Source organism: Pongo abelii, chromosome 15 (genome assembly GCF_028885655.2).
Source record: "Pongo abelii isolate AG06213 chromosome 15, NHGRI_mPonAbe1-v2.0_pri, whole genome shotgun sequence".
NCBI lineage: Eukaryota > Metazoa > Chordata > Mammalia > Primates > Hominidae > Pongo > Pongo abelii.
The window spans coordinates 74,753,014-74,771,996 of record NC_072000.2 but is presented as its reverse complement, the minus strand read 5'-3'; the positions used below and the strand labels follow the sequence as shown (position 1 = coordinate 74,771,996).

Sequence of the window (18,983 nt, the reverse complement as noted above, 5' to 3'; positions counted from 1 at the left end):
GTATGGACAGTTTTTAATTCAATTCATGAGCACAGAATATCTTTCCATTTATTTGTGTCTTCTTCAGCTTCTTTCATCAATGTTTTATAGTTTCCAAGGTACAGATTTTTTTCACCTCCTTGGTTAAATTTATTCCTAAATATTTTATTTCTTCATAGCAGTTGTAAATGGGATTGTTTTCTTGATTTACTTTTTCAGATAGTTTGCTGTTGGTATAAGAAATGCTACTGATTTCTGTATGTAGATTTGTATCCTGCAATTTTATTATATTCATGTATTAGCTTTTGATCAAGTCTTCAGGGTTTTCTGTACATGAGATCATGTCATCTACAAACAGAGATAATTTAACTTCTTCCTTTCTAATTTAGATGATTGTTTTTCTTGTGTCTGATTGCTCAGGCTAAAAGTCCCAGTACTCTATTGTACTGAATTAGTGAGGGTGGGCATCCTTGCTTGTACTGCATCTTAAAGAAAAAGCTTTTAGTTTTATCTTACTGATTATGATGTTAGCTGTGGGCTAGTTATACATGGCCTTTATTGTGTTGGGGAAATTTTCTTCTATATCTAAGTTGTTGGAATTTTTAATCATGAAAGGATGTTGAGTTTTGTCTATGCCTTTTCTGCATTCATTAGAGAATCATAGTTTTTACCCTTCATTCTGTTAATGTGATGTATTGCATTTACTGATTAGTGTATTTTGACTATCCTTGCATCCCAGAGATAAATCCCACTTGATCATGATGAACAATCCTTTTAATGCGCTATTAAATTTGCTTGGCTAGTATTTTGTTGAGCATTTTGCACCCATGTTCATCAGATATATTCGTCTGTAATTTTCTTTTCTTGTAGTGTCCTTAGCTGGCTTTGGTATCAGGGTAATGCTGACCACATAAAATTAATTTGAAACTATTTCCTCCTCTTCAATTTTTTTGAAGAGTTGGAGTAGCGTTGGTGTTAGGTCTTTTTACATGCTTGGCAGAATTCATCAGGGAAGCCATCAAGTTCTGAGGCTTTGATGGGAGATTTTTTATTACTAATTCAATCACCTTACTTATTGGTTGTTCAGATGATCTTTTTTTATGATTCTCTCTTGGTAGGTTGTAATGTTGTAGGAATTTATCCATTTCTTCCAGGTTATCCAATATTTTGGCTTATAAGTGTTCATAGTAGTCTCTTATGATCCTTTGTATTTCTGTAGTACCAGTTGTAATGTCTCTTCTTTCATTTTTGATTTTATTTATTTGAGTTTTCTCTATTTTTTTTTTAGTTAGTCCATCTCAAGTTTCGTCCATTTTGTTTATCTCTTCAAAACCCAACTCTCAGTTTTGTTGGTCTTTTCTATTTTCTATTTAATATATTCTAGTATCTATTTAATTTATTCCTCTCAGATGTTTATTATTTCCTTTCTTCTGCTTGCTTTGGGCTTAGTTCTTGCTTTTCTAATTCTGTCAAGTGTCAAGTTAGGTTGCTTTTTCAAAATCCTCCCCTTTTTTGATAAAAGCATTTATTGCTATAAACTTCTCTCTTAGAACTGCTTTTGCTGCATTCCATAAGTTCTGGTATGGTGTGTGTCCATTTTTGTTTGTCCCAAGATATTATTTAATTTCCCTTTTTAATTTCCTGTTTGAAGAGCCATCAGTTGTTCAGTAACATGTTTAATTTTCACGTATTATGTAAATTAAAAAAATTCCTCCTGTTATTGATTTCTAGTTTTATTTTTTATTTTTTTAAGGACTGTTAAAAATTTCATAATAGTTTTAACATTAATATGGCTTGTCTTTTGGATACATTTACTTTTTTCTTTTTTATTTATTTATTGTACTTTAAGTTCTGGGATACAAGTGCAGAACATGCAGGTTTGTTACATAGGTATACATGTGCCATGGTAGTTTGCTGCACCCACCAACTTGTCATTTAGGTTTTAAGCCCCACATGCATTAGGTATTTGTCCTAATGCTCTCCCTCCACTTTACTCCCACCCCTGACAGTCCCTGGTGTGTGATGTTCCCCTCCCTGTGTCCATGTGTTCTCATTGTTCCACTCCCACTTATGAGTGAGAACATGCGGTGTTTGGTTTTCTGTTCCTGTGTTAGTTTGCTGAGAATGATGGTTTCCAGCTTCAGCCATGTTCCTGCAAAGGATATGAACTCATTCTTTTTTATGGCTGCATAGTATTTCATGGTGTATATGTGCCACATTTTCCTTATCTAGTCTATCATTGATGGGGATTCGGGTTGGTTCCAAGTCTTTGCTATTGTGAATAGTGCTGCAGTAAACATACATGTGCATGTGTCTTTATAGTAGAATGATTTATAATCCTTTGGGTATATACCCAGTAATGGGAATGCTGGGTAAAATGATATTTCTCGTTCTAGATCCTTGAGGAATTGCCACACTGGCTTACACAATGGTTGAACTAATTTACACTTCCACCAACAGCATAAAAACATTCCAGTTTCGGCCGGGTGTGGTGGCTAACGCCTGTAATCCCAGCACTTTGGGAGGCTGAGGCGGGTGGATCATGAGGTCAGGAGATCGAGACCATCCTGGCTAATATGGTGAAACCCCGTCTCTATTAAAATACAAAAAATTAGCTGGGCATGGTGGCAGGCACCTGTAGTCCCAGCTACTCGGGAGGCTGAGGCAGGAGAATGGCATGAATCCGGGAAGTGGAGCTTGCAGTGAGCCGAGATTGCGCCACTGTACTCCAGCCTGGGCGACAGAGTGAGACTCCATCTCAAAAAAACAAAACAAAACAAAACAAAAAAGTTCCAGTTTCTCCACATCCTCACCAACATCTGTTGTTTCCAGACTTTTTAATGATCACCGTTCTAACTGGTGTGAGATGGTATTTCATTGTGGATTTGATTTGCATTTCACTAATGATCAGTGATGATAAGCTTTTTTTCATATGTTTGTTGGCCACATAAATGTCTTCTTTTGAGAAGCATCTGTTCATATCCTTCATCCACTTTTTGATGGGGTTGTTTGTTTTTTCTTTTTTATATATATACGTTTTTATTATACTTTAAGTTCTAGGGTATATGTGCACAATGTGCAGGTTTGTTACATATGTATACATGTGCCATTTTGGTGTGCTGCACCCATTAACTCGTCATTTACATTAGGTATATCTCCTAATGCTATCCCTCCCTGCTCCCTCCACCCCATAACAGGTCCTGGTGTGTGATGTTCCCCTTCCTGTGTCCAAGTGTTCTCATTGTTCAATTCCTACCTTTGAGTGAGAACATGCAGTGTTTGGTTTTTTGTCCTTGCGATAGTTTGCTGAGAATGATGGTTTCCAGCTTCATCCATGTCCCTACAAAGGACATGAACTCATCCTTTTTTATGGCTGCATAGTAGTCCATGGTGTATATGTGCCACATTTTCTTAATCCAGTCTATCATTGTTGGACATTTGGGTTGGTTCCAAGTCTTTGCTATTGTGAGTAGTGCTGCAATAAACATACATGTGCATGTGTCTTTATAGCAGCATGATTTATATTCCTTTGGGTATACACCCAGTAATGGGATGGCTGGGTCAAATGGTATTTCTAGTTCTAGATCCCTAAGGAATTGCCACACTGACTTCCACAATGGTTGAACTAGTTTACAGTCCCACCAACAGTGTAAAAGTGTTCCTATTTCTCCACATCCTCTCCAGCACCTGTTGTTTCCTGACTTTTTAATGATTGCCATTCTAACTGGTGTGAGATGATATCTCACTGTAGTTTTGATTTGCATTTCTCTGATGGCCAGTGATGATGAGCATTTTTTTATGTGTCTGTTGGCTGCATAAATGTCTTCTTTTGAGAAGTGTCTGTTCATGTCCTTCACCCACTTTTTGATGGGGTTGTTTGCTTTTTTCTTGTAAATTTGTTTGAGTTCTTTGTAGATTCTGGATATTAGCCCTTTGTCAGATGAGTAGATTGCAAAAATTTTCTCCCATTCTGTAGGTTGCCTGTTCACTCTGATGGTAGTTTCTTTTGCTGTGCAGAAGCTCTTTAGTTTAATCAGATCCCATTTGACAATTTTGTCTTGTGTTGGTTTTCAAAGGGAGTACTTTCAGCTTTTGCCCATTCAGTATGATATTGGCTATGGGTTTGTTAGAAATAGCTCATATTATTTTGAGATATGTTTCATCACTGCCTAGTTTATTGAGTGTTTTTAGCATGAAGGGGTGTTAAATTTTATCAAAGCCTTTTCTTCATTCATTGAGATAATCATGTGGTTTTTATCATTGGTTCTGTTTCTGTGATGGATTATGTTTATTGATTTGCATATGTTGAACCAGCCTTGCATCCCAGTGATGAAGCTGACTTGATCATGGTGGATAAGCTTTCTGATGTGCTGCTGGATTCTGTTTGCGAGTATTTTATTGAGGATTTTGGCATTGATGTTCATCAGGGATACTGGCCTGAAAATTTCTTTTTTTGTTGTGTCTCTGCCAGGTTTTTGTATCAGGATGATGCTGGCCTCATAAAATGAGTTAGGGAGGAGTCCCTCTTTTTCTATTGTTTGGAATAGTTTCAGAAGGAATGGTACCAGCTCCTCTTTGTACCTCTGGTAGAATTTTTCTGTGAATCTGTCTGGTCCTGGGCTTGTTTTTGTTGGTAGGCTATTAATTACTGCCTCAATTTCAGAACTTGTTATTGGTCTATTCAGGGATTCAACTTCTTCCTGCTTTAGTCTTGGGAGGGTGTATGTGTTCAGGAATTTATCTGTTTCTTCTAGATTTTCTAGTTTATTTGTGTAGAGGTGTTTTTAGTATTCTCTGATGGTAGTTTGTATTTCTGTGGGATCAGTGGTGATATCCCACTGATGGGGATCCTTTTGTAGGTGACCTGCCCTTTCTCTCTAGCTGCCTTTAACATTCTTTCTTTCATTTCAGCCTTGGAAAATCGATGATTTTGGGGATGATCTTGTGTAGAATCTTGCAGGAGTTCTCTGTGTTTCCTCAATTTTACTGTTGGCCTCCCTAGCAAGATTGAGACAATTTTCATTCATGATATCCTGAAATATATGTTCCAAGTTGTTTGGTTTCTCCCCCTCCCTTTCAGGGATGCCAGTGATTCATAGATTTGGCCTCTTTACATAATCCCATACTTCTCAAAGAATTTGTTAACTTTTAAAATTCTGTTTTCTTTATTTTTGTCTGACTGTCTTATTTCAGAGAATCAGTCTTCAAGTTCTGAAATTCTGTTTGTTTTTGTTTTTTAGTTTAGTTTTGTTTTGTTTTGAGACAGTTTTGCTCTTGTTGCCCAGGCTGGAGTGCAATGGCGCAATCTTGGCTCACTGCCACCTCTGCCTCCCAGGTTCAAGCAATTCTCCTGCCTCAGCCTCCCAAGTAGCTGGGATTACAGGCACCTGCCACCATGCTCAGCCAATTTTTGTATTTTTAGTAGAGAGGGGGTTTCACCATTTTGGCCAGGCTGGTCTCGAACTCCTGACCTCAGATGATCTGGCTGCCTCTGCCTGCCAACATGCTGGGATTACAGGCGTGAGCCACCGTGCCCAGCCTGAAATTCTTTCTTCAGCTTGGTTTATTCTGCTCCTAATACTTGTGATTGCATTGTGAAATTTTTGTGTTATTCAGCTCTGCCAGACCTGTTAGGTTCTTTTTTATACTTGTTATTTCATTCTTCATCTCCTATATCACTTCATTGTGATTACCATTTTCCTTGGATTGGGTTTTGCCATTGTCTTGAGTCTTGGTGATCTTTGTTCCTATCCATATTCTGAATTCTATTTCTGTCATTCCAGCCAGTTCAGCCTGGTTAAGAACTATTGTTGGAGAACTGCTGCAGTCATTTGGAGGAAATATGACAGGTACTGAAGTTCTTACCTTGGTTCTTTCTCATCTGTGTGTGTGAGTGTTCCTTTAACTGCAGTGCAGATTGAACACAGTCAATAGATTTCTTTTCTGGATGTTTTCACTGGACCAAGACTTTGTGTAGGGTCTTTATTTGAAGCTGACTTCTTGTCTCTGATTTCAGAGGGGGGTATGTTAATGAGGTATTTTTGGTGTTGAAGCCTTGGGGTGTGATCCAGCAGGTGACACTTAGGCTTATTGGTCAGTTGGTAGACTCTTGCCCCGTTGTGTGGCTCCCCTATGTTTTCCTGCAGTTGCAGTCATGTTCCCTCTCAGTGCTCTGAAAATGTGGGTTCCTCTCCCCCTTAAGTACAGGCTGTAGTTCACGATTTGGCAGTCCTGGGCTGCCCACTGCAGCTCTTGGGTGATTTCAGTGTTTATGTTCTTTTCCCAGCTTAGAGGCGCAGAAGAAGAGATCTTAGTAGTGGCTGTGGCCAAGGGTCATTTGCTTGATTCCTTGGGGCTCCAACTCAGAGAGATGCAGGTCAGCAATTGCTCAGTGCAGTCAACCCAAGATGGAGAGTTTGTGCTGTGGGCCCAAGCCAGGGGTTCCCTGTCTGGTGACAAGCCATGGGGCTATATGGGACCCATGTGAGATGGACTGACCTCTTCCCCTTGGGTCAACTGCAGCTCATTGGAGGTATGAATAAGATACTTAGGGTCTCTACTTCTTCATTAATCTGAGGGTGGCAAGGGCAGTTCCCTTGGGAGCTTTGTCAAGGGAGGTATGGACCTGTTGCTGGCCCAAAGACACCTATAGGAAGTGGCTAGAGACCCCGGTTGGGAGGTCCTGCCCAGTAAGGAGGAATGGGATCAGGACCCATTTTAAAAAGCAGTCTGGCCACGTTTTTGTAGAGCAGCTTTTCTGTGCGGCACTGGGGGTCCACTTCAGTGCCCAGTCACCCCAGATGCTCCAAAGACCAAAGGCTGGAATAGCTAAGTCACCCAAACAGTAAAGATGGTGGCCTTCCCCTCCCTCTGGGAGTGCCATGCCAGGAGTAATTCAGATTTCTGTTGGTTGGAGTGCTTAGGTGGGTTGGCTTGAGGCCTGAGTTGGGAGGTCCTGCTCAGTAAGGAGGAACAGGATTGGGCACCTGCTTCAAGCAGCAGTCTGGCCACATTTTGGTAGAGTGGCTGTACTGTTCTGGGGGATCCCTTCTGCCCTAGGTCAGCTCAGACTCTCCAAAGCCTGAAGGCTGGAATGACTAAGGTGCCTGAACAGCAATGATGGCAGCCCACCCCAACCCCGAGGAGCTCCTTCTTAGGGAGGTGCAATGCCACTACTGGTAGCTGCTGGAATTCCAAGTCAGTGGGTCTTATCTTGTGAGGTGCTGTGGAAGTGGGGTCCGTGGGCTGTTGCTGCTCAGCCCCCTGGATTCATCCTCTTTCCTAGGGGTATGCACAGGAGTCTAACCTCCCACTTTGCTGGAGCTGCAGCTACGTTTGCTAGAAAGCCTCAGCATCTAAGGCTGCAGGGTCTCCATGCATGCCTGAACAGCTGCTATGCCAAGACTCTACCTAGTTCTGTCTGTCAAACTGAAGACTGAATGCCCTGGTGGAGTGCGTTCACAAGGAGACCTCTTGACCAGCAAGTTGCAAAGATCTGTGGGAGAAGCATGGTTTCCCAGGGCTGCTCATTCACTCACTGCTTCCCTGGGCAGGGGGGAATCCCATGGCTCCATGTTGCTGCTAGGTGGGCCCTTGTCCTGTCTTGCTTTTGTTTGTTCTCTGTGGGTCAGGCTGTTTCCTTGATTAACCCCAGTGCGAGTACCTGGATGTTTCAGTTGAAGGTATTGTATTTATTCACCCCTTCTCTTCCTCTCCATGAGAGCCATGCACACTATCTGCTTCTATTCGGCCATCTTGGCCACTCCTTTTTTTTTTTTTTTTTTTCTTTTTACTATGCTATAAGAAGCAGTTCTTACAGCATTGGTCTATTTTTACTTTTATTTTTGGAAATTAAAAATTATTTATTATGTTATTTTTCACTATGGGCTACTTAGAAACTATATTGCATGTTTTTCCAAACTGTGTATTAAAATTCTTTAGTTTTTTAAAATTTTTAAATAATAATTTTATTTAATATAAAAAATATAGAGCACTTCACAAATTTGTGTGTCATCCTTGTGCAAGGGGCCATGATAATATTCTCTGTATTATTCCAATTTTAGTGTTTGCTTCCAAAGTGAGCACTGCTAGTTTTTTTAGTTTTTTTTTGTTTAATTTTTGTGGGTTCATAGTAGGTATATGCATTTGTGGGATACATGAGATGTTTTGATACAGGCATGCAATGTTAAATAATCACATCATGGAGAATGGAATATCCATTCCCTCTAGCATTTTTCCTTTGTGTTACAAACAATCCAATTATGCTTTTTAAGTTATTTTAAAATGTACAATTAATTTATTATTGACTATAGGCACCCTGTTGTGATATCAAATAGTAGGTCTTATTCATTCTTTCTATTTTTTAAAACCTATTAGCTATCCCAACCTCCCCTCCACCACCATGTCCCCTTCCCAGCCTCTGGTAACGATTCTACTGCTGCTCTACGTCCACAAGTTCAATTGTTTTGATTTTTACATTCCACAGATAAGTGAGAACATGCGATGTTTGTGCCTGGCTTATTTCACTTAACATAATGACCTCCAGTTCCATCCATGTTGCTGCAAATGAAAATGACAGGATCTCATTGTTTTTAATGACTGAGTAGTACTCCATTATGTATATGTACCACATTTTCTTTATCCATTCATCTGTTAATGGACACTTAGGTTGCTTCCAAATCTTAGCTACTGTAAGCAGTGCTGGAACAAACATAGGAGTGCAGATATCTCTTTGATATACTGTTTACTTTCTTTTGAGTATATACCCAGGAGTGGGATTGCTGGATCATATGGTAGCTCTATGTTTATTTCTGTGCGGAACCTCCAAACTGTTCTCCATAGTGACTGTACTAATTTACATTCCCACCAACAGTTACGAGGTTTCCCTTTTCTCCACATCCTCACCAGCATTTCTTATTGCCTGTCTTTAAGATAAAGGCCATTTTAACTAGGGTAAAAAGATATCTCATTATAGTTTCGATTTGCTGATGATCAATGATGTTGAGCATATTTTCATACACCTGCTTGCCATTAGTATGTCTTCTTTTGAGAAAGGTCTATTCAGATCTTTCGGCCATTTTTGAATTGGATTGTTAGATTTTTTTTCTATAGAGTTGTTTGAGCTCCTTATATATTCTGGTTATTAATCCCTTGTCAGATAGGTAGTTTGAAAATATTTTCTTCCATTCTGTGGGTTGTCTCTTCATTTTGTTGATGGTTCCTTTGCTTTGCAGAAGCTTTTTAACTTGATGTGATCTCATTTGTCCATTTTTGCTTTGATTGCCTGTGCTTGTTGGGAATGCCTCAAGAAATTTTTGCCCAGAGCATTGTCCTGGAGAATTTCCCCAATATTTTCTTGTAGCAATTTCATAGTTTGAGGTCGTAGATATAAGTCTTTAACCTGTTTTGATTTTATTTTTGAATACGTTGAGACATAGGGGCCTAGTTTCATTCTTCTGCATATGGATATCCAGTTTTCCTAGCACCATTCAGTGAAGAGACTGTCTTTTCCCCCAGTGTATGTTCCTGGCACCTTTGTAAAAAATGACTTCACTGTAGGTGTGATGATTTGTCTGTGGGTTCTTTATTCTGTTCCATTGTCCTATGTGTCTGTTTTTACACCAGTACCATGTCATTTTGGTTACTATAGCTTTGTAGTATAATTTGAAGTCAGGTAATGTGATTCCTCCAGTTTTGTTATTTTTGCTTAGGATAGTGTTGGCTATTCTGTGGTTCCACATAAATTTTAGGATTGTTTTTTCTATTTCTCAATTTTTTTTTTTTTTTGAGACAGGGTCTTGCTCTGTCACCCACGCTGGAGTTCAGTGGTGCGATCCTGGCTCACTGCAACCTCTGCTTCCCAGGCTCAAGCCATCCTCCCACCTCAGCTTCCTGAGTAGCTGGGACTACAGGTGCATGCCACCACACCTGGCTAATTTTTGTAGTTTTTTGTAGAGACAGGGTTTTGCCATGTTGCCCAGGCTGGTTTCAAACTTCTGAGCTCAAGCAATTCACTCACCTCAGCTTCTCGAAGTGCTGGCATTACAGGCATGATCCCCTGCATCCTACCTTTTTTTTTTCCTGTGAAGAATCTTCATAGGTGATAAAAATATAAATTCCATATAAATTTTATGATTTTTTTATTTCTGTGAAGAATCTTATTGGTATTTTGATAGGCATTGCACTGAGTCTGGAGATTCCTTTGGGTACTATGCACATTTTAACTATGTTGATTCTTTCAATTCATAAACATGGAATATTTTCTATTTTTTGGTGTCCTCATCAATTTATTTCATCAGTGCTTTATAGTTTTCATTATAGACATCTTTCATTTCTTTGATTAATTCCTAGGTAGTTAAATTTTTGTTGCTACTGCAAATGGAATTACTTAGTAAATTTCTTTTTCAGATTGTTCACTGTTGGCATATAGAAATGCTACAGATTTTTGGATGTTGATTTTGTATTCTGCAATTTTACTGAATTTGTTTATCAGTTCCAACAGTTTTATTGTGGAGTCTTTAGGTTTTTCCAAATATAAAATTATATCATCTGTAAACGAGGATCATTTGACTTCTTCCATTTCAATTTGGATGCCCTTTCTTTCCTTCTCTTGTCTGGTTGCTCTAGCTAGGACTTCCAGTACTATATTGAATAACAATGGTGAAAGTGGGTATCCTTGTCATGTTCTAGACCTTAGAGGAAAGGCTTTCTGACTTTTCCCATTCAATATGATACTAGCTGTGAGTCTGTCATATATGGCTTTTATTATGTTGAGGTATGTTCCTTCTATACCTAGTTTTTTGAGTTTTTATTATGAAGGGATATTAAATTTTATCAAATGCTTTTTTAGCATCAATTGAAATGATCATATGGTTTTCATCCTTCATTCTACTGATCTGATGATGTATCACATTGATTGTTGTGCATGTATTGGACTGTCCTTGCATCCCAGACATAAATCCCCCTTGGTCATGATGAATGATTTTTCTAATGTACTGTTGAATTAGGTTTGCTAGTATTTTGTTGATGATTTTTGCACCAATATTTATCAGAGATATTTGCCGGTAGTGTTTTTTTTTTTTTAATGTGTCTTTGGTATCAGGGTAATACTGGCATTATAGAAAGAGTCTAGAAGTATTCTCTTCTCCTCTACTTTTCAGAATAGTTTGAGTAGGATTGGTATTAGTTCTTCTTTAATGTTTGGTATAATTCAGCAGTGACACCCTTGAGTGCCAGGTTTTTCTTTACTGGGAGACTTTTTATTACAGCTTCAATCTCATTACTTGGTTTTGTTCTGGACAGGTTTTGGGTTTATTCATGGTTCAATTTGTTTTTTTTTGAGACAGAGTCTCACTCTGTTGCTCAGGCAGGAGTGCAGTGGTGTGGTCTCAGCTCACTGCAACCTCCACCTCCTAGGCTCAAGCAATTATTGTGCCTCAGCCACCCAAGTAGTTGGGATTAAAGGCACGTGCCACCATGCCTGGCTAATTTTTTGTACTTTACTATAGTAGAGTCAGGGTTTCACCATGTTGGCCAGGCTGGTCTCGAACTCCTGGCCTCAAGTGATCCACCCACCTTGGCCTCTCAAAGTACAAGCATGAACCACCATGCCTGGCCCATGGTTCAATCTTGTTCTCATAATAGTGAGTGAGTTCTCACAAGACTTGATGGTTCTATAAGTAGAAGCTTCCCCTGCTCTTGCATCTCTCACCTGCCCCCATGTAAGATATGCTTGCTTCCCCTTCCCCTTCTGCCATGATTGTAAGTTTCCTAAGGCCTCCTATCCATGCTTCCTATTAATCCTGCAGAACTGTGACTGAATTAAACCTCTTTCCTTTATAAATTACCCAGTCTCAGGTAGTATCTTTAAAGCAATGGGAGAATGGACTAATACAGAAAATGGGTACTGGTAGGATAGGGTACTGCTATAAAGATAACCTGAAAGTGTGGAAGCAACTTTGGAACTGGGCAATGGGCAGAGGTTGGAAAGTTTGGAGAGCTGAGAAGAAGACAGGAAGATGTGGGAAAGTTTGGAGCTTCCTAGAGACTTACTGAATGGTTTTGACCAAAATGCTGATAGTGATATGGACAATGAAGTCCAGGTTGAGCTGGTCTCAGATGGAGATGAGGAACTTATGTTTAAAAGGAAATCAGAACATAAAAGTTTGGAAAATTTGCAGTCTGACCATGTGGTATAAAAGTAAAACCCATTTTCTGGGAAGAAAGTCAAGATGGCTGCAGAAATTTGCACAAGTAATGAGGAGCCAAATGCTCATAGCCAAGACAATGGGGAAAATGTCTCCAAGGCATGTCAGAGACCTACTGGGAAGCTTCTCCCATCACAGGCCTGGAGGCCTAAGAGGGAAAAATGGTTTTGTGGGCCAGGCCAGGGACCTGCTGTTTTGTGCAGCCTCAGGACTTGGTGCTCCATGTCCCAGGCACTCCAGCCTTAGCGGTGGCTAAAAGGGGCCAAGGTATAGCTTAGCATTGCTTCAGAGGGTGCAAGCCCCAAGCCTTGGCAATTTCCACATGGTGTTGGGCCTGTGGATGCACAGAAGGCAAGAGCTGAGGTTTGGGAACCTCCAACTATATTTGAGAGGATGTATGGAAATGCCTGGAAGTCCAGCCAGAAGTTGCTGCAGGGGTGGAGCCCTCATGGAGACCCTCTGCTAGGTCAATGCAGAAGAGAAATGTGGGGTTGCAGCCCCCATCAGAGTCCCCACTGCGGCACTTCCTAGTGCAGCTGTGAGAAGAGGGCCACCATCCTCCAGATCCCAGACCCACTGACAGTTTGCACTGTATACCTGAAAAAGCCACAGACACTCTGGGTTTTGAACTTGTATGGGTCTTGTAGCTCCTTTAGTTTGGCCAATTTCTCTCATTTGGAATGGGAACATTTAACCAATGCCTGTACCCCCACTGTATCTTGGAAGTAACTAACTTGTTCTTGGTTTCACAAGATGAGACTATGGATTTGGACTTTTGAGTTAATGCTGGAATGAATTAAGACTTCGGAGGATTGTTGGGAAGGCATGATTGGTTTTGGAATGTTAGGACATGAGATTTGGGAGAGGATGGGGCAGAATGATATGGTTTGGTTCTGTGTCCCCACCCAAATCTTATCTTGAATTGTAATCCAAATTGTAATCCCCATGTGTTGAGGAAAGGACCTAATGGGAGGTGATTGGATGATGGGGTGGTTCCCCCATGCGCTTCTCATGATAGTGAGTTCTCACGAGATCTGATGGTTTTATAAGTAGATGTTTCCACTGCTCTCACGCTTCTTGCCTGCCACCATGTAAGATGTGCTTGCTTTCCCTTAGTCCTGATTGTAAGTTTCCTGAGGCCTCCTAACCATGCTTCCTGCTAAGCCTGCAGAACTGTGAGTCAATTAAACCTCTTTCCTTTATAAATTACCTAGTCTCAGGTTTTATCTTTATAGTAGTGTAAGAATGGACTAATACAGATATGGACAGTGAAGTCTGGACTAAGGAGGTCTCAAATGGAGATGAGGAACTTATTGGGAACTGGGATAAAAGTCACTCTTGTTCTGCTTTAGCAAAGAGACTGGTGGCATTATGCCCCTGCTCTAGAGATCTGTGGAACTTTGAACTTGACAGAGATGATTTAGGTTATCTGGCAAAAGAAATTTTTTTTATGACAGGGTCTCACTCTGTCACCCAGGCTAGCATGCAGTTGCGTGATCTCAGTCACTGCAACCTCTGCTTCCCAGGCTCAAGCAATTCTCCAGCCTCAGCCTCCCAAGTAGCTGGGCCTACAGGTTCACACCATCACACAGAGCTAATTTTTATATTCTTTATAGAGAAAGGATTTTGCTGTGTTGCCCAGGCTGGTCTCAAACTCCTGAGCTCAAAGTGACCTACCCACCTTAGCCTCCCAAAGTGCTGAGATTATAGGCATGAGCCACCATGTCCGGCCAGGTGGAAGAAATTTCTAAGTAACAAAGCATTCAAGCTGTGGCCTGGCTGCTTCTAAAAGCATATGCTCATTTGCATAAGCACCGAAATGAATTGAAATTTGAACTTATATTTAAAAGGAAGCAGAGCATGAAAGTGTGGAAAATTGCAGCCTGGCTATGTGGTAGAAAAGAAAAACTCACTTTCAGGGGGGGAATTTAAGCCCAAGCTGGCTGCAGAAATTTGCCTAAGTAAAGAGGAGCCAAATGTTCATAGCCAAGATAATGGGGAAAATGCCTCCAGGGCATTTCAGAGACCTTCACGGCAGCCCCTCCCATCACAGGCCCAGAAATCTAGGAGGGAAAAATGGTTTCATGGGCTGGGCCTCAGTCCTCAGGCCTCACTGCCCTGTGCCACCTAAGGATACTGCTCCCTGCATTCCAGCCACTCCAGCTCCAGTTGTGGCTAAAAGAGCCCCAGATATGTCTCAGATCACTGCTCCAGAGGGTGCACACTGGAAGCTACCAAGACTTCTATGTGATGTTAAGCCTGTAGGTGCACAAAGGGCAAGAGTTGAGGCTTGGAAGTGAAGTGACACAAGCACCCCTGTGGCCACCACCACTATGACTTTGTTGGGTCAGATGTGCAGCCAGAACAGCACTGGGTCTCACCCAAGGCCTGCTGTAACCAATCCCTTGCTACTGTCTGTGTTTACACAAGGTCCTGGGACTGTACAATTAGCAGGTGGAAAAGCCACCCAGGCCTGTGTTTTTTTTTTACTTCAGGAAGCAAGTTCCTCAAAACCCCAGGTGGGTCCAGAGATGCTCTCTGGGAGTTGAGGACTAGAGTCAAAAGCTTTAGCAGCCTACCTGGTGTTCTATTTTACTGCAGCTGAGCTGGGACTCAAACTACAAGATGCAATCTTTTTCACTATTCCCTCCCCTTTCCAAAGGCAGGGGAGCCTCACTCCATAGCCACCACCATCACACGCCACAAGGAGTACTGCCAGACTACTGGTAACGTTCCCTTAAGGCTCAAGGGCTCTTAAGTCAGCTGTGGTGAATGCTGCCTGGCCTGGGACTCACCCTTCAGTAGGCTCCCCTCCAGCCCAGGGCAGGTCCAGAAATGCCATCCAAGAATCCAGTCCTGGAATCAAGGACCTCAAGAGCCCACTTGGTGCTCTACTTCTCTGTGGCCATGCTGATACTTAAGGTAGAAGACAAACTCCCCTTTACTTTTCCCTCTGCTTTTTTCAAGCAGAAGGAGTTTCTCCCAATAGCCGCCACAACTGGTAATGTGCTATGTCTCACCTGAAGCTGGGAAGTCTCAGAGGCTCACCCAAAATTCTTGACATAGTACCTGGGTATTGCTGCTGGTTATTCAGGGCTTAAGGGCTCTGTAGTTAGCAGGTGATGAATGCTTCCATGTCTGGGCCCTTTTCTTCAAGGCAGCAGGTTTCCTTCTGGCCCAGGATGTGTCTAGAAATGTTGTCCAAGAGCTAGGGCCTGAAACGGGGGCCTCATGACTCTGGCCAGTGCCCTATCCTGCTGTGGCTGAGCTGATATCCAAGTTGCAAAACCAGTCCTCCCCATTCTTCCCACTCCTCTCCTCAAGTGGAAGGAAGGACAACCAGGTGTCTTGCAAGCTGTGAAGTCTGATTTTAGAGGAGGAGTGATGCCAGCACTCCCCTAGCCACCCTGGCTGGTGTCTCAGTTGGTCACGTGTCCCCAACACCCCCCCTCCCCGCCAACCCAGTCCACTGACTCTGGGCCTAGTTCAGTGCTAGGACTTATCTTAGAGTTGCAGTCCTTATAGCCTATACTGCCTTTCAAGTTTACTTAGAGACATACAGCACTGTAGCCCCCAGTGGTGAGGTTTGCAGGTACTCAAGTACAGACTGCTGGGACTAGCAATTCCCCTCTGGCTAGGGCTTATTTAAATGCTCCCTCTATGGGCAAGTGTCAGCTGAGTTCAGTCTGATTTTCCTTTCTGCTTTAACAGGACAGCACTGAGTTTAATCCCTCCAATTGCTGTGCTCTCTCTCCCTCAGCATCCAGAGATGCTCTCTGCACCCCACTACAGTTGCCTGGGGCAGGAGTGGTGGTGTCGGGAATTCAAGACTGTTTTTTTCTATTTCTTCGGTCCTTCTTTCAGGGATACAAAGTGATATGAAGATAAAACCAGGTACTAGGAGTGCTCTCGTGATTTTTGGTTCTTATGAAGGTTTTTTTTTTTTTTCTGTGTAGATAGTTGTTAAATTGGTGTTCTTGCAGGGGTGACAATCGGTAGAGCCTTCTGTTCCACCATATTGCTCCACCTCTGCTCCTGCTTTCACATTGGGTTATTTTTTAATTTTTTAAATTAATATACTTTATTTTTTGGAGAATTGTTAGGCTTACAGAAAAACTGAATAGAAAGTACAGGAAGCTTCCATTTACTTCCTGTCTCCCCTACCCACATTCTCCCCTATTATTAATATCTTGCATTGGTAGGTACAGTTGATACAATTGATGAATCAATATCAATACATTGTTACTAACTCAATTCATAGTTTACATTGAGGTTCACCCTTTGTGTTGTACATTTCTATGGATTTGAAAAACACATGTCATGTATCTACCATTGCAGCATAATACAGAATAGTTTCACTCCATAAAAATCCCGTGTGTGCCAGCTATTCATTCCATCTCTTTAACACTGCCCCCCCAACTCTGGAAGCCACTGATATTTTTAATCTCTATAGAATCACCTTTTACAACATTGGAAACATAAAAGTATGTCAGCTTTACACCTATTCAAGGATATCTTTGTTGCTTTCAATTTTTGAGTAAATCAGCTATAGATATATGTACACAGATTTTTGTGGACAAGTTTTCAATACATTTGTGTAAATACCTAGGAGTGTGATAACTGGATTATATGGTAAGACAATGTTTAGCTTAGTAAGAAACTGCCAAAATGCCTTCCAAATTGGCTGTATCATTTTGCATTCCCGCCAGCAATGAAGGAGAGAGTTTCTGTTGCTCCACAACCCTACCATCATTTCGTGTTGTTGGTGTTTTAGATTGTAGCTATTCTAATAAATTATGTGTGGTGGTATCTCGTTGAGGTTTTAATTTGCAATTCCCTAATGATATGTGATGTTGAGCATCCATAAATATGCTTATTTGTTATCTGTATATCTTCTTTGGTGAAGTATATGTTCAGATTTTTTACTTATTACTTAATGGGTTGTTTCTTCTTACTGTTGAGTTTTAAGAGTTCTATCTATATTCTGTTTCTATCTATATTCTATATTTGTTTCTGATGAAACAAATGTTTCATCAGATATGTGCTTTGCAAATATTTTCTTCCAGTTCATGGCTTGCCTTTCCATTCTCTTAACAGTGCCTTTTACAGAACTGAAGTTTTTCATTTTAAAAAAGTCCAAATGATCATTTTGTTCATTCAAGGAACATTCATGCTTTTTGTATGGTATATAAAACTCATTGCCAAACCCAAAGTCATATACGTTTTCTCCTATATTAGTTTCCAGAAGTTTTAAAGTTCTTTTAAAAAGTTATTTATTTATTTAATTGAAATGTTGTAATTGTATATATGTATGGGGTACAATTTAATGTTTTGATACATATCTATGTTGTATAATGATCCAATCTGGGTAGTCAGTGTATGTATCACCTCATGCATTTACATTCCTTAAGGTGAGAACCTTCAAAAGCCTCTCTTCTAGCTATTTTGTAGTATACAATATTTTAATGTCAACCATAGTCACGATACTGTGCAATAGAACACCAGAATTTACTCCTTCTATCTAATTGTAACTTCGTACCCATTGACCAACTTCTCCTATCCTCCTCTTTTCCTCCGTCTGAAGTCTTTGGTAACCACTGTTCTATTCTTTGCTTCTATGATATCAGCTTAAAAAAACAGATTCCATGTATGAGTGCGATCATGCAGTGGTTGTCTTTTCTGTGTCTGGCTTATTTCATGTATCATGATCTCCTCCAGGTTCATTCATGTTGTCTCAAATCATAGGATTTCATTCCGTTTTATGGCTGAATAGTGTCCCATTGTGTATATATACCACATTTTCAATGTCCATTCATCCATTGATGGACACTTAGATATGTTTCATATCTTGGCTATTGTGAATAGTGCTGCAATAAACATGAGAGTGCAGATATCTCTTCAACATACTGATTTCCTTTATTCTGGGTATAAACTCAGCAGTGGGATTGTGAGGTCATATGGTAGTTGTATTTTTACTTTTTTTCTGAGGAACCTCCATACGATTTTCCATAATGGCTATACTACTTTACATTCCCACCAACAGCATATGAGTATTCTTTCTCTCTATCCTTGCCAGCATTTAAAAAAAATCTTTTTGATAATAGCCATCCTAGCTGAAGTGAGGCGTTATCTCCCTTTGGTTTTGATTTGCATTTCTCTGATGATTAGTGATGTTGAGCATTTTTTCATATACCTATTGACCATTTGTATATCTTCTTTTTAAAAATGTCTATTCAGGTCTTTTTGCCCTTTATTAGGTTGAGGTATTTGGTTTTTAGCTGTTGAATTGGTTAAGTTCTTTATATATTCTGTATATTAACCTCTTGTCAGATAAATAGTCTTAAAATTTTTTTACATTCTGCAGGTTGTCTCCTCATTCTGTTAGTAGTTTCTTTTGTAGTGCAAAAGTATTTTAGTTTGATATAATCCCGTTTGTGTATCTTTGCTTTTTTTGCCTGTGCTTTTGAGGTCTTATTTTTCAAAATTCTTGAAAAATTCAGCCCAATATTGGGAAGCATTTTCTTTATGTTTTCTTCTACTAGTTTCATAGTTTTTGTGTTCTATATTTAAAATTTTAATCCATTTTAAGTTCATTTTTGTATATGGTGAGAGTTAGGGATCTGGTCTCATTCTTCTGCATATGAATATCCAATTTTGCTAGCATCATTTATTAAAGAGACTGTCTTTTCTCCAATGTGTGTCCTTGGCACCTTTGTCAAGGATCAGGGTTGTTGATTTGTTTCTGGGTTTTACATTCTATTCTATTGGTCTATGGATCAGTTTCTATGTCACAACCAT

The 18,983-nt window shown here is 40.4% G+C and overlaps 1 non-coding gene across 1 annotated transcript; it reads right to left on the bottom strand.

The window, feature by feature from the left end:
* Nucleotides 1-7,958: 7,958 nt before the first annotated feature.
* Nucleotides 7,959-8,062, bottom strand: LOC129056872 (U6 spliceosomal RNA). The gene has a single exon (XR_008521452.1). It is a non-coding gene; the product is annotated as a U6 spliceosomal RNA (small nuclear RNA).
* Between the last annotated feature and the right edge of the window lie 10,921 nt (nucleotides 8,063-18,983).